Consider the following 16,358-nt stretch of genomic DNA (forward strand, 5'->3'; position numbering starts at 1 on the left):
AGGCAATACCACTCAAGCAGGAGACGCAGTGGAACTAGGGACATGTTCTCCCAGCCCATTGTTGAATGAGGTGAAAGAAAGTAGCACACAGGGGGTGTCCAGGGTCCTTTCCACTTATTTTTTTTAATGTTTATTTACTTTTGAGAGAGGGACAGAGTGCAAGTCGGGGAGGGGCAGAGAGAGGGAGACACAAAATCTGAAGCAGGCTCTGGGCTCCGAGCCATCAGCACAGAGCCCGACACGGGGCTCAAACTCACCAACCGTGAGATCGTGACCTGAGCAAAAGTCAGACGCCTAATGGACTGAGCCACCCAGGCGCCCCGGGTCCTTTCCACCTATATACCTCTGCATCACTTCAAAGGATTTTTCTCCCCATTTGACTCTTTGGGTTCACATGTGTCCAAGGTCTGGAACCCTTGGGAACTCCTGGTAAGGAACGACTGATGTGTGAGCATGACTCCAGTCCTATTCTCAGCTCTTCCCCCCACATCACCCCAAGTCTCCCAGTTCATCATGGGTAGAATCACTCAAAGAAATCACGAGTGGAAATACATTACCTTGGCATGAGAAGATTACATGGGATTAGCAGAGCTTTGATCATCCCAAAACAGTGCTGGCTCTTGTCCACGGCCTTTTGTCTGTAATGCAGACCAGTGTGTGTCCACTTAGCCTGCATGTTAATTGGAGGACAAGGAAGCCTTTTCAAAATGGGCATGAAGGAGTAAGGGAAAAGCACCACCCCACACACTTATGCACATTTAGTGGGACCACTCGGCTCCTGGTTGCTAAGCATGAGAAGCAGCAGGAATATTTAGCTCTACTGGGCAGCGTTGAGTAGTTCTAACTTGCTGGAAGGGAAAATATCTTGTTGTTAAAAGCAGTCAAGGAGCCATTGTCCGCTGTTGGTGAGAATGTAAAATGGTGCAGCCGCTATGGAACACAGTATGGCAGCTCCTCAAAAAATGACAATTATCATATGATCCAGAAATTCCACTTCTGGGTACACCTCCAAAAGAGTTGAAAGCAGGGTCTTGAAGAGATGTTTGCACACTCAAGTTCATAGCAGCATTATTCACGATAGTCAAAAGGTGCAAGCCACCCAAATGTCCATTGACGGCTGAATGGGCAAACAAAATGTGGTCTATATGCAATGGAATATTATTCAGTCATAAAAAAGGAGGAGATTCCAAAATAGGCTGTAACATAGATGACCCTGAGGTCATTAGCTAGGTGAAAGAAGCCAGTTACAAAAATAAAATAACGCCCCACCAAGTACTGTATGAGTCCACTTATATGATCTAAAATAGTCAAATTTCTGGAAACAGAAAATGCAAGGGCGGTAGCCAAGGGCAGGGAAGCGGGGATCGAGGGTTGTTTAAGGGTAGAGTTTCAGTTTTGCAGGATGAAGAGAGCTCTGGAGAAGGGTGGTAGAAAGCGTGAATGTATTCCATATTACTGAGCTGTACCCTTAATTATTAAGATGGTTAGTCTTCTGTGTATTTTACCACATGTATATATCTCCACATTGTTTTAAAAAAGAGTTAGGAATAGCTACACTAAAACAAACAAACAAGACAGCGAAGTACCAGGTGGTTCCTGAAAGTCTGCAGAACAGTTGCCTTTTCTTGAATCGCATAAATTTAACGTAGGGACAGAAGTTCCGTGAGAGACAGAAGTGGTTCCGGGGAGCGGATTCTGACCACGGCTGGGCGTACCTGATACAATCCTAGAAAGACTGTGTTCTTCGAAACAAATGTGTAAGAGTCAGGTATGGGAATTCTTTCCACCAATTTCTGCCTGGTTGGGAATCAGTTTTTAGAATCTCTGCGTAAATATATTTTGAGATGAGCACTTCCTGAGGAAGCTCTTGAAAGGAGTCGCAATCATCAGAAGAGGCAGTCCCCCTCAGGAGGTTATGAACCATGGAGGCATATAAGATTTACTTTTTTGGCTGTTTAGAGAAAATGTATTGAATGTCTACCATGCGCTAGGTTCAATTCTCGTCGGCTCCCGGGCCAGCAGTGAAATATAACAAAGCCCAGCCCTCATGAAGTTGTATTGTAGTGAAAGGCGGCCAGACGCTAGACAAGCAAGTAAAGATAGGATGTGTCAGAGGAGAGAAGCGTTATGAAGAAAAATTGAGTGCCGGCTGAGAAGGATAGCACATGGTGGTCAGGGAGGCCTTTGCTGACAAAGACCCAGAGGCTTGATGAACTGTAGGTCTGTCCCGCACTTCTGGGGCAGAGTGTTCTAGGAGGAGCCGGGGGCCGGCGAGGCTGCAGCAAAACATGCACGAGCAGAGAGCAGCGAAGATGAGATCCAGGGGTGGCCGGTGGAGGTGGAGGGGGGTGTCCGGCCCTTGTAAAGTCCTCCAGGCCGTTGTAAGGGTCTGAGGTTTTGCTCTGTGCGGATGGAAGGCTTTAGAGGGTGTTGAGCAAAGTGCCATAATCTGCTTTGCGTTTCAAAGGGATCATTCTGACTGTTGTCTTGAAAATAAAGGTGGGGGCTTGGAGGGCAAAGGCAGGGAGGCCACTTGGGAGACTTGAGATATTCCAGAAGAGAGCTGACGGGGCCCTTCCCAGGCCTGACACTAATTCTGGAGGTGAGGGGCGGGGGGGAGTTGCCGAGGACAACTCCAAGGCTTTGGCCCAAGCATCTGGAAGGATCACGGGGCTCTTTACTCAGAGGAGGAAGGCTGCCGGAGGAGGGGGCTTGGAGGTGCGGAAGAGCAGGCCATGGCCGGGGATCGGGAGCCCAGTTCGGGACAGTGACGTTCATGGTGTATAGATAGTGGCTGACTTGACGAAGTCCCACTCCAAGGCCCCAGGATAGTGGGCACTCAGGAAACATCTGTGGCACCGTTGACGATAGAGCGGCATATGCATAACTGAAAGTTACTCACAGACACATCTCTAGCTTAAGAGGATCCTATACAGGCTGTTCCATAAAACCAGGCGTTCAAGAACGCAATACGAGGTGTTTACAAACACGAAAGGGAGATTAAAAGGCAGATCAGAGGGGAAGGGCTGGGTGATCAGGGCAGACTTCTTGCAGGTGCGTATTTGAAGGCGAGAGCTTGATGCCCTTGCGAAGCTGACAGTCGTGGAGGCGTGTCCAAACGTGGCCCCTGACATTGGGTGCTACGCTTACCAAGTGAAACGCTTGCATTTCTCTCCGTCTTGCTCCGAGGCTACACATGCATAGAACCTCTGCCGGAGGAGACCTGAAGAGATTTCCAGTCTATCTTCCTAATAGAAGGCAGACGAGGGGTCAATCCCACTGCTAAACTCTCTTCTTTCCCTTCCCCAAGGAGATTTATCAGCTTTTCTCAGTTACACATCCATTTCTCAGTCAAGAGCTAGCAACCAGCGCAATCGCTTTTATTTTAAGTCAAACCCCCCAAGCTACATGTTCAACTGTTTCTCTTTGTTCTAATCCTGGGGGGAAATGTTCTTCCTCCTGTAAGATAATCTGTGGTATCTTCAAAAACCACTAAAGGAACGCATCAACACATGAGCAACTCTCCAAACACTCAAATAGCCGGTCAAATATTTGGACTCCAGCAGGCACTTGAGCTGAATGGCACATCTGTGCCAACAAGAGGGCAAGTGTATTCTGAGCAGCAAAGAGGCCCAAATGTCTGTGAATTCGGACCTGAAACGCAGGGGCACGCAGCCACAGCTGTTGACCTTGAATTCTCACCCGGGGCTGAGAGGCACTCCTCGGACAGGCCTGTGCACGTACATTCACGCTTCTAAAACCTGCTGGTGCCCAGCGGTTACATCCTCCTTCTGACTTGGCCACCGTCTTGGGCGCAAAGAACAAACACGAGCACGTGTTCACATTGCTTTTCCCCAAGGAGCCCCTCGAGGCTCACGGAGAAAGTGTCAGCGCAGGAAGAGGCTGAACAAAGCCTTCCACCCCCACCCCGCACCCCGGGCACCCCAGCCTGCCTGCAGATAGCTGTTTCAGCCTCTTTGCGCTGCCGCTAATGAACGTCACCAGGATTCGATGAACGATATGTAACGGCGGGGGGGTTGCTTGGAGAAGCCACTTTCTCTGGAGATTTGCTTAAACCTAAGTGCTCGGATTTGCTGCCATCGCCGCGAAATCTTCGCCTCCAGCAGCCTGAGTGTGAATGACCTATTTTGAACGTGGCAGCCAATTACACTTTGGTGGCGTGAATAATTTACTCGGTTCAAGAGCACTGTCAACGGAGGGACATTGCAGCAGCCTTGCTGCCTGGCTAATTATGGAGGGGGACAGCGCCCTGTCCTGGCGTCACAGCCCCCATCCACAGCCGCTGGAGCCGTGGATTGAGTGTGAGCAAAGAAGGGAAGCAGGGACACAGGGCCAGGCCGGGTTCCTGCTGCCAAAGAAGGTTCTATGGGTTGAGCCAGCTGTGCCTGGGGAGTGGGATTTCCACTCTCACCTCTACAAGATGAAACCGGGTGGGGGGTGGGGGACGATCCTGATTTTGGGTAAAATGTGCATTGGGGTGAGGGGCGTAGGCTGTGAAAGGATGACGTAGGAAGGACAGAGGCGTGGACCCGGAAGCTAGCAAGGGTGGCGAATGGTTTCCAGACCTGGAGGAAGGAACACAGGCCTTCCCGCCCGGCAGCTGGGAGCCCACCAGCGGGGTCTAGAGCACCTGCCTGGTCCTCAGGGTTTTCTCCTGCGTCCCCCGCTGTTCCAGCGCTCCAGGAGTGGTGACCACTCGCTTCAGCTCACAGGGACCTGGTTCAGACCGAACTGGACTCCCAAGTAACGTCCGTGATGATGGTGAGGCTTTACAGAGCATTCAATAATGTGGCTTCCCGGCCTGTGCTGCCTCCTGAAGTCCCCTCCTGACGTTAACAGTCTCGCTCTTCGAATCAGGGAGGGACTGACGTCTGGGAAGGTGTTTTGCATAACTGGGGTGGTAAGAAGGAAAGGGATTGAACGGGGTCTTGTGCAACAGTGGCTCTGGCCTAAAATGGAAAGGGACATGACAACAACTAAACGAGTGATCTGCAGAAGGAAGAATTTGAGGGGTGCCTGGGTGGGTCAGTTGGTTAAGCGGCTGACTCCTGTTTTGGGCTTAGGTCATCATCTCATGGTTTGTGGGTTCCAGCCCCGTCTCTGTCAATGCAGAGCCTGTTTGGGATTCTCTCTCTCCCTCTCTCTCTGCTCCTCCCCGCTCACTCTCTCTCTCTCTCTCTCTGCCTCAAAATAAATAATATTTTAAAAAAGAAGAATTTTTAAATATGAATACAAGCAGATTTTACATTTTTTTCAATCATCAATAGGCAACTATTTACAATAGGTAAATCAATAAATCACCTTGGAGAACCTTAAGGACAAACCTCTTCTTTTATGGCTTCCCTGCTAATGAGGAAAAGGGGGCAGATTTCCTCTAAAGTGAGTCCATTTAGAACCCTCAAGAAAGCTCCCGTATCAAATGCCTAGCATTATGTCTACACATATGTGCTGACGGTTTCCAATCACTTCTGCAGCCATTTTTAAATTATTTTATAGTTTAACATCTTTGTGCAATAACATTTAGTGAATTAAACGTATGCTGTTTACCTTCCGCGTTAAAGTATTTGCGGCTCTAGGAATTTGCAAAGTTAACATTCTGCCAAAATGTTGGTCAGGGTAGATCAGAGCTTCTCAATATGCGGTCTGAGGACCCCTAATGTTTCCCAACACTCTTTCATAAGCTCCCTGAGGTCCTCCGTAATTTTTTTTTTTTAAGTAGGCTCCACACCCAACGTGGGGCTTGAACTCATGTCCCTGAGAGATCAAGAGTCAGATGCTTTACCTCCTGAGCCAGCCAGGCACCACTCTCAATAATTTTGTTAAACGTGAAGGGATTTGGCCTAGATTATGTTATGTGCACACACACACACACACACACACGTGTGTGTGTGTGTGTGTGATATATATATATATACATATATACATATATGTACATATATGTATATATCTCACATATACATACATATTATGTAAAATATAAAATGACTTGTCTAGCTTATGTTATTGTGTAATAGGTCCTGAGACCAAAAAATTGGTAACTGCTGGTCCAAATGGTATTATAATGGGGGCGTCTGGGTGGCTCAGTCAGTTAAGCATCTGACTTTGGCTCCGTTCATGATCTCATGTTCATGGGTTCGAGCCCCACATCCTGCTGTGTGCTGACAGCCTGGAGCCTGCTTCATTTCTCTGTCTCTGTCTCCACCCCTCCCTCACTCATGCTCTGTCTCTGTGTCCCTGTCAAAAATGAAATAAATGTTTTCAAAAAATTTTTAATCCAAATGATATTACAGCAGAGAATTACGTCCCACTGTAACATAATGTCTGAGCATCTAATCTCAAGTTTCTGGATAGAAGGGGATTGTTGGCTACATTTAGGGCACATTTTGTTTCTTGCCGGGAAACATTCTGCTCACTACCTCCTACCCACATCGCCTTCCAGGTTACCTGGTGTGGAAGCTAGAGGCAGGGGTGGAGGTGGGTGGAGGGTCGCGATCAGATGCCCAAGTGCATAGGCCTGATTTCAGCACCCCTGAGACATTCATTCCTGGGATGCACTCAAACGCTAAGGACGTTGGCCAAACACGTTTCCCATTGTGCAAGCAGATACGTGTGACAATGGTGAGGAAACCACAGCCTGAGACGTCTGCTCCCTTGAGAACCTTATCATCAGTTCCAGACACAGGCAAAGGAAAATGGGGTCTTGCTCTCCGCAGTTCAGAAAGCAGTCAGCAGGACCCGGCTGTCATCTGTCGAGCTGAAGCGTGCTTCTGTAGGTATAGTTCTGGCATCAATCAATGCGGGCATATTATGCTCTTTTCCGGGGGAAACGGTGACGAAAGCCAGCAGGGCCCATGCTATGCTGTCATTCCGCGGTCGGTGTTTACTGACTGTCCTCTACACCCGTTAATACAAAGCTTCCACTACTGAAAGCAGCATGGTTCCCGACATCAAGGGACATAGGCACTAATGAGGAGAAGTGGACCAAAGATCTGTAACGGAAAGAAATTATGTGACTGGGTCTGTGCTCACGGGACACCGTACTTCCAGGAGAATGCAGGGACAGCATGGCGGGCCAGGGAAGGCTCCATGAAGGAGGCGGTGTGTGAACAGGGCTTCATAGGGGAGGCAGGATTTCTAGAGACAAACATCAAAGGTCAGAGAAAAAGCGATGGGTGATTCTCAGAATTTCCAGGCAGTGGGAAATTCGAGCAAAAACTGTGGCAGCATAAAATGTCAAATGTCAGAGCCGAAAGGACACTTGGCAAACCCTTCATTCGACAGGTGAGGACACTGAGATTTCAAAGGTCAAGATCTGCCCTGAGCTTTCTATTGGCAGAACCAAAATAGAACCTAAGCGTCACCAAGTGCGAGACTCTCTACAGGGCTGTTCCTTGGACACAGAGCACAGCTGGAAGAGCCAAACTCAGGGCCAGCAGTGCCCTAAGGGTGGTAGGGTGTATTGAAGAAGCTTCTAGAACCACACTATAGTGCCAAGTGCACTGGGCACCTGCTTGGGTCTTATCCAGAACAGTGCCTTCTGAGACAATGGCACCAGAGTTGTCCGTGCGCCTGTTAAAATGACTAAATTGGAGGGGCTCCTGGGTGGTTCAGTCGGCTAAATATCTGACTTTGGCTCAGGTCATGCATGATCTCACGGCTCATGAGTTTGAGCCCCACAGAGCTTAGAGCCTGCTTCAAATTCTGTCTCTCTCTCTCTCTCTCTCTCTCTCTGCCCCTCCCCCATGCCTGCTCTTTCTCTCAGTCTCTCAAAAATAAATAAACATTAAAAAAAATTTTTTTAATGACTAAATTGGAACGGGAGAGAGGGTAACTCGAAAATCTGCACTTTAAACTCCTCCCCACAGTGCTTCTCATGCACTTCCTAAGTTAGCAAATGAAAAACAAAAAGGAATAGAGAAAGATTGATCAGAGCAGCAAATGAAGAATTCAGCAGATGTGAGCAAGGCAGGGGGTAAGAGAGTTACAGTATAAGGAAGGGGTTCAAGAATCTTAGGGCTGGCAGCCTTCCAAGCCGTGATCTGGCCATGCACTTGGGTGGTCGGATGCCTATGGAGGAAGGTCAGAAGAGTAGAGAAGGAATTCCAAAATCAGGATGTTAGATCTGCTGTCCACATGGATACTAAGCACCACAGTTATGAAGAGAGTTTAGATCTCACGTGTATCTGGCTACCCCCTGGACCAAGAGGAGAAGCCAGAATGCACTAGCATCATGGGCAGAAGGAATATAGAGGAGTGTAAATGGAGAGGGGTCACTAGATGTCACAGAATCTCCGACACCTTCCATCAGTGTCGCTTCATGGCCCCAGCGGGTCTCCGGGCGTGCTCCGAGTTCTGTATTACATATCTGAATCGCTAAGTCCGGAAAATAAGTTGGTTGCCTTTTAGATGCTCCTCTGCTTTCCCTAAGGAACTGTGTGTTTACGAGGATGGACTGATGGCAGAAAGAACCCCCAGGCTGGCTGGGCCAATGCCGTTCCCCAACCCAAACCTGGCTTGAACCAATGCCCATGAGGGAAAAGCGGGATAAAATTCAGTGATTGAAAGAGACCCCTGTCAGTACTGCTGAAGTTCAAACGCCCTGTTTTATGGAACCAGAAATAATCACTGTTCCCATAGCATCCGTACTCCTTCCTCTCTCATAACACCCACCCCAGTTATTTACAGTGTCCTCATGCCCCGCTCCACGAGATGGGTTACCTTCGTGTCCCCCTCCGTGTCTCCTGCCCTTAGTTGAAACAACAGCTCTCCCTGGTACCTTGGGGTGTTTTCAGTTAGGACTGACATCAGTGGAGGGGAGGGGGGTGTCTGTGTCAAACTCTTTCTCCCCTAGGAGAACCATGCCTCTCCACTGGCAGGAAAGAGTGATGTAAAGTCCCACAACTAGCAGAGTTTTCTCTAATATCCCCACCCCCAGTCCCGGACCAGCTCTGGGAGTCGCTGTGTCCCTGGACGAACTTACAAGGGCTCAACCAAGGAGTCTCCGAATGCTTGCATCAGTGACGTCTTGAGATAGAAGCATCCTGGTTAGGCTATCATAGGGATCCCTGAAAGAACGAGGTGGTGTTCTAACAGAGAGAGTGGGGAGACAGGGGAAATAACCACCCAGGAATGAACCCTGGAGTGACCACAGCAGGGGCAGTGATTGGAGAGGGAGTGTGAAGGTGGCTGGACTACGCACCGGGAGACCTTGGTCCTGGTGCGGACTCGATCTGGTTATGTGCCCTTGGGCTCTGGGATTCGCACTAGACACTCCACTAAGGATTGTGTCCTGCTTGTGTAGACCTGTGCTGCCCAGTCCCTCCGTGCCTCTCCCAGTCCCCTGGCCTCTAGCTCTGAATGTGCCCACCCCTGCCCCCACCCGCACACCCAAGCCCCAGAAACATACCCAAGCCCAAAGGCGGAAACCAGGGTGGGGAGTAGAATGTCCTAGAGCACACAGAGCGCCAAATGTGTATCACCTCTGACTGTGAGTAACAGCCCCACCTTTGTGACAGCCACCATGTTACTTTCTAACCTGTCAGAGCATCAGCGTTCTTATCTTTCAAATGGGGACATAATAGAAAAAGGGATTGTTGTCGGCTCAAGTGAGACAATGCCGATCCTTCTTTTCATCCTCCGCCCGCTCCCTCCCCACCCCCATAAAATTTGTATGACGTCTACAACCGCCCCGTGCCTCATCAGGAAGGCAGGGAGTTGGGAAGGGGGTGTCGTGGACTGAACATTTGTGTTCCCCCAGATTCCCATGTTGAAGCCCTCGCTCCCAGTCTGGCTGTATTTGGAGTAAGGAAGTAGTTGAAGGGAAATAAGGTCGTGAGGGTGGAGCCCGATGCACGAGGACGAGCGTGTCTCCTCGTGCGGGAGACACCAGACAGCTCACTGCTGTCTCTGCACACGCACTGAGGAGAGACGGTGTGCGGACGGAGGGAGAAGATGGCCTTCGGCAAGCGGGGAAGGGAGTCCTCCCCAGAAACCACATCAGCCAGAACCTTGATCTTGGACTTCCAGCCCCCAGCGCTGTGGGGAAATAAATGTCTGTCCTTTAAGCTCCCCGGTCCGTGGGATTTTGTTACAGCAGCCGGAGCGGACAAGTATGGGGGGGAGATGAGAAGTCTACTATCCCCAAGGGTGGATATTTGCCCCCCACCGCACAGCCCTATCAGCACCAAGGCTAACGTGCAATAGCTCTTTACCCCTTTCTCCCCAAATTCCTACTGCACCTCTGTGCTCCTCTCCAGGTGTTCTTGTCCAGAGTGAGGTAAATGCAGAAATGTCTGGAAGCATCGGACTCTACGCAAATAGCTACAACCCAAGGTACAAGGGGCACTGCATGTCCAGAGATGCTAAGATCTAAGATGTTGTGACAGTTCTGTGGTGAGGACAGCAGGAAAGGGGGACAAGGGACCCCGGAAAAGCAGAAACAGACTGGACTGTTTAAACTGGATCTTGATGAGTATCCCATATGGGGACAGGGGAAAAGATTACAAAGATGGATAGAGGCTGCCGGGGAGGGCGGGGTTCACAAGGGAAATAAAAGGACCCACCAAGAAGAAGGAGTGCTCCAGAATGGGAGGAAGGTACCGAGCTCTTGCCCTGTGCTGCGTTACGGCACCTAAGACAGAAATGCTCTCCGTCCATATGATCTCACGGGCCTGGGAAAGAGAGACAAGAAACGAGCAAAAAGGCAAATCAGACCATTACAATTTATAATTAGTGCTAAAAAAAAAAAAAAAAAAAAAGAGGATTTTGAAAAAGAATAAGTGGAGGGAAGGATATACTTAGAGACGTGGGCGGGCAAGGAAGACCTCTCTGAGCAGTGGCTCGGGCTTGTTTACTGAACTGAAAGAAAGCCCTTGTGGCTGGAGCTTAGTAAGGGGGTGGGGGGGACCCCAGGCTGCAAGGACTTGGGAGCATTTGTATGCAGTTGGGATTTACCCTATGAAATGGGGAATACAGGGTTTTAAGCAGGAGAGTGACCACAACATATTCATATTTTAATAGACTGCTCTTTCTGTATTGGTCATCTGCTGCCGTATAACAAATTGTCACAAATATCGCTGTTTAAAACACCACCTTGGACAAGTCACATTAACGCTCTTGAATCTTGGTTTTCCCATCCATGAAGTGAGTGTAATAATGCCTACTGCAGAATTATAGTCAGGAATAAATGATACTGTGAAGTACCCATTCCGAACCCAAGGATAGAAGAAGCCCGTCAATGAACTGGAGTGTTCGACATAGCAAGGACTGGCTCAAGTCAACCAACTTCACGAGGGACTTTCCTATTGACCAGAATACCAATATTGAGGGGCGCCCAGGGGGCTCAGCCAGATAAGTATCCGACTTTGGGTTTCAGCTCAGGTTGCGATCTAACGGTTCGTGAGTTCAAGCCCTGTGTCGGGCTCTGTGCTGACAGCATACAACCTCCTTGGGATTCTCTCTCCTTCTCTCTGTGCCCTGCCCTGGCTCTCTTTCTCTGAAGATAAATAAATAAACTTAAAAAAAAGGGGGGCGCCTGAGTGGCTCAATCAGTTGAGTGTCTGACTTCGGCTCAGGTCATGATCTCACGGTTCGTGAGTTTGAGCCCTGCATCGGGCTCTGTGCTGACAGCTCGGAGCCTGGAGCCTGCTTCAGATTCCGTGTCTCCCTCTGTCTGCCCCTCCCCTGCTCGCGCTCTGTCTCTCGCATTGTCTCTAAATAAACATTTTTTTAAAAGATTTTTAATAAAAAATTCAAAAAGAAAAGAATACCACTATTGAAAACATACAAAGACTAGTTGGCCACGCAGACTGGAACGTTCCTGTCATGTGGTGCACACGTTTTCTCCTCTGAAGGAGCGCCCGCGTGGGAAGACTGAGTGCTGTCAGAAACTATTTTGTTAAGTCAAAAGAAGGGCAAAGAGAGGTGGTATCTTGAAAAACCAAAGGCTCAGACGTCAAGGCACTCACTGCCTTTCCCGGTCTAAAGCAGAGACACGGTGACCAGTGCTTGCCCTTGGGTGGCCTTTCTAGGCATCCGGCACCCTCTGCTTCTATTGTATCCTTCGGTGGGTTGTGATTAGTTGATCAGGCTGTGTTTTTGGCTGTTCCTACTCCGGGCCTGGGAATATGCTGTCTCCTTACCACAACTGGATATAGGTGTTCTGGTGTTGACACAGTCTTCTGGAATGTTCCCTTTTGCTCATTGTCTAAGCTCATGGATTCCTTTTTTTTTTTTTTTAATTTTTAAATGTTTATTTATTTTTGAGAGACAGACTGAGCAAGAACATGCAGGGGGAGAGAGAGAGACACAGAATCCGAAGCAGGCTCCAGGCTCTGAGCGGTCAGCCCAGAGCCCCAGGCGGGGCTCGAACCCACAGACCCAGAGATCGTGACCTGAGCCGAAGTGGGAAGCTGAACCAACTGAGCCACCCAGGCGCCACAAAGCTCATCCATTCGTACGAGCTCCCTCACAAAGTTACCGAAGCCCAAGCTGGGGCTGGCGGTGCTGTTCTGTTTCACGTATCCTAAAGCCACAGTTTGTACAGGACGGTGGCTTTACGGATGAGGAAACTGAAGCACAGCAGACGTTCCCTGTTTAAGCAGGTGGCAGAGACCTCATCTCTGGGGCCTTAGAGACTCCCAGTCTCCTAGAGTTCCCACTCCAAAATGGGAATGTGTTTCCCAAAGGTCAAATCCAGCAAAACAAAATAAAACCCGTTTCTCCCCACCATTACAGGATCTGTCTACCCAAACAAGCCTAGGGCAGTGCCCACTCAAGGCCGACCTCCCCTGGGGAGGCTTTCCAACACAACTCTTACCTTGAGCAACCAACTTCACCCCACCCCCCACCACACACGCGCGCGCGCGCGCACACACACACACACACACACCGCCGCTGCCGCCCCACACCCCACCCCCGCGCGTTTTCCAGGCACAGCCTCTCTCCCAAATCCCCAAAGGTGAGGTGGAGGGGTCTTCGCTCGCCTCGGCCTCCCCTGCCCTCTCGCCCCCGTGCACTCTGCAGCCGGCTGGCTCCCCCGCGCGCCCGCCATCGGCTGCAGGCGGGTAGCAAAGCGCAGCCTGGCGGAGTCGGCCCGAGCGACTGTCGAGCAGCTGTCTCCCCCGGCCCCCTCCCCGCTCCGCCGACGCCGCCGGGCCCGCGGCCGCGCCTCCCCTGCGCCGGCTCCCCGCCCCCCCCCCCTCCCCTCCGCCCGCGCGCTCGGCTCCGCCAGCGTCGCGCACCCCTCGCCGCAGCTGCCGGGAGCGGACGCGGGAGGGCGGCTGGGGTCTGCGCGCAGGGTCCCCGCTGCTCCCCGCGGCCCTTTGTCCCCGCACCCCCGCGGGGCGAGCGCGGCTCGGGGCGTCGCGTTGGCCGGAGGCTCTTACACACGCCCGAGAGCCCCCGGTCCCCCGGTCATGACAAGGAGCCTCCGTCTTTAGGTATGTGCACCTCTCGCGGGTTCTTTCCGGCTGCTGGGTCTGCCTGCAGCCCGGCTGAGGTCCGTGCGCCCGGGAGGGTCCGCTCGTCGGCTGCCCGCAGGGGAGGGGCGCGAAGTTGCCGAGCGAACAGGGGCACACGCACCCCTGCAGGCGGAGCCGAGGGGCGCCCGGGGGGAGCGGAGGACTGGCCGCGGGGACGGTGAGGAGCCCGCGGCAGTGCCCCGGGTCCCGGGGCGTTCCTGGAACGGGGTGGGGGGGGGGGGCGCAAGGCCGGACGAGCGGGGGGTGGGGGAGAGGCTCCCAGGGGTGCGGGCGCGGACGCCCTCGGGCGGGTCCCGCGGCCCGCTGTCACCCAGCGACTTCCGGCGCTCTGAGTCCCGCTCGGGGCTGGGATCTCGGTGTCCAGCGTCTGAACTTGTCCCGAGGCTGCCGGGGTTGAGCTCGGCTATGACCCAGCCTCCTCCCCGCGTGTCTGAAATCCCCTTGCCCGGGTGGGGAGGGCGCGGGTGGGCGAGGTGACAAACGGGAGAAGAGGCGAGCGCGGTGGGCGACCTGTGTCTGCAAAGATGGGGGGAAGGGCGATGCACCTGAGGACCCGGAGCGCTCTGCAAGTTCCCGTGGCCTGGGAGGGGTTAGGAGAAGAGCAAGTGCAACTCTGTTACCGGCGACACTGTAGCCTCCTGTCCCCTCCCCAGGGGGGTAGGGAGCAGAGAGAGAAGAGCTCATGTGTAAGGGAGCGGGCGCTGCCTGAAATTGCGCAGGCGGAAGCCACCCAGATGTTACGGTGCCAGAAGCGCGCGATGTGAGTCCGCAGTGCGAAGGGGCAGCTCCCCGGGGGGCGGAGAGCAGGTGGAAAACCCAGAGAGCCGGGCGATGGAGGCGGAGGGGGGGGGCGGGGAGGGTCTCAGAGAAGGCATTGGCGGCCTCGAAGGTTCTCGTCCCAGAGATACCCACGTGTTGCTCGAGTGACCGAGCGGAAACGTCGAAGCTTTTGATTGGGGGCGGGGGACCGTCAGGACAGTGTGAGAAATCACGTCGGGCTGCCTTTCCTCCTGCCGCCACCTCTTACACGCTCAGATCCGTGTCCTTGGTTGACATTCTAGGACTGCGACTGACCCTTGCCCCCATTGCCAAAGACACCGCACTTGGCCCTCTCTGCGGGGCTGGGGCTGGGCTTCTTGTGCCAGGATTCGCCCGTGTTACCTGATTGACACACGGTCATTCCTTCCTTTTTGTTTTCTGCCAGGTTTCTCTGGCTCTGAGAATGTTCCTCCTCTCCTTTCCACCCCCACCCCAGCATTGGCTTATCTGCCTGCTTGCTCTTGCTCCCCTAGTCTTGTTGGACCAGACTCTTGAGCTCCCCGGCTACCAACCACCGGCTTCCCCCCATTGTTTCCATCTATCTGTTTTAGCGGCTGTCACAAGCAGGTGGCGTCACTGTGAACTCTAAGAACCAGCATGGCCAGGCTATTCTCCAGTGGTTACTTAGGAAGCAGCCAGTAACCATTCCCCTTCTGTAGGAGCAAATTGCAGGGGTGGGTCCAGCCAGGGTAACAGCAGCTAGGGAAAAGGGCCTCCCCCCTCTTCACCACTACCTCCCAGCCCAGCCCTCAGGGTCAAGCCTCCGGTGACTGGCCTGCCCTTCACTTCAGATCCTGCCAAGCTAGGGCTCTTCCCCCAGAAGGTAAAACACGTGTCTGTCCAAACATCTGAAAACCTGAACGTTGGAGAATGTGTTTAGTAAACACAAGCTGTGTATGTGGCTTTTCCAAAAAGACCCCCAATCAGTATTGCTTCTGTCTCTGATACTCCAACATGACATTTTGCTCTGAATATCTTACTGTTAGGATAAATATAAAGAAATACTAAGCTAGAGCAGGGAAAAACCGAAAGCATGCGCTGAGGACTCGCATGGCACTCTGAGTACCCAGACACAGATTCCAGAAATGGCTCTCCTTCCTTTTGTGGACTGCGAAGTAAAATTATTTCCAGCAGAAAAGGGACCTATCCCCTTTCACAAGTGACCTAGAGAAGCCAAGGGGGCCTGGAGGGAGCTATTTATTTATATCTATACATGGGGGTAGCTAAACTCACATAAAAATCCCACTCTTTAGCATTGAAGTCCGTTGGCTTGGGGTCCCGCCCATGACTGCCGGTGTCTTGCCCTGAATCTGAGGTCACTAAGTGGAAACATCCCTACTATGGCAAAACCCCTGCCCAGCTGTGATACCAACCACTCGCCGACTTCCAAATGTACCCAAGTCACCTCTCTGTTATATTTTGGTCTAATTCACGGATTATTGGCTCATCCCTCAGTGTCAAGAGACTAGAACACAGACAAAGGCAGTTATGTACAGTGAGCGGAACAGCCCGCACGATTTATAGTAAGTGGTTGCAGGAAGCAAACAATGGTCCCTTGGGCCGAAGGGTTTGCAAACCAGTGTTGTCTTTTACTGTTCACTGCATTCAGCGGGTTGGAGGGGTGGGGGCGGGGGGAATAAAAAAGCTGTTTTGTTTTCATTCTGGAAAGAAGTAAGAAGTCTAAAACCAGTTTCTTTTCTTGGGAGGAAGCGGTGTAGAAGTGAAAGTCCGTGTGATTTAACACGATGGGTGCTCCTTGGGGCAACAGATTTGACTTTCCATCTGAGCTTCCTCTGCACTGGTGGCCTGTGCAGGGCCTCGTGCTTCTGAACAGCTTCTTTACCAAGGTTATTTTCATCTGCCAAGCCGAACTCCAGGAGCTGGAGGAGATGGACAGCTTGTGTTTGTGGCCATTCAACCAGAAAAGAATACCAGCTGAAAACAGACAATGAAACAAGGGAATCGGGGGTGGGGGTGGGGAGAGGAGGTACGGAGAGACCAGCCACACATAATTGGCTCCCCAAAGGCAAATCTGGA

General features: G+C 51.8%; 1 protein-coding gene across 4 annotated transcripts in view; it reads left to right on the plus strand.

The window, feature by feature from the left end:
• Window positions 1-16,358, plus strand: part of RIPOR2 (RHO family interacting cell polarization regulator 2) — a 234,576-nt gene that overhangs the window by 125,464 nt on the left and 92,754 nt on the right. The window contains exon 1 of one of the 4 annotated variants that reach the window (XM_058732825.1): window positions 13,274-13,460. The exons of the other annotated variants lie outside the window; for them this stretch is intronic. The gene's annotated coding sequence lies outside the window, so the exon portion shown is untranslated. Of the gene's footprint in view, window positions 1-13,273; window positions 13,461-16,358 lie in introns of those variants that run through there. 4 annotated transcript variants of the gene reach the window in all.

The sequence above is a fragment of the Neofelis nebulosa genome, chromosome 6 (assembly GCF_028018385.1).
Source record: "Neofelis nebulosa isolate mNeoNeb1 chromosome 6, mNeoNeb1.pri, whole genome shotgun sequence".
Classification (NCBI taxonomy): Eukaryota; Metazoa; Chordata; class Mammalia; order Carnivora; family Felidae; genus Neofelis; species Neofelis nebulosa.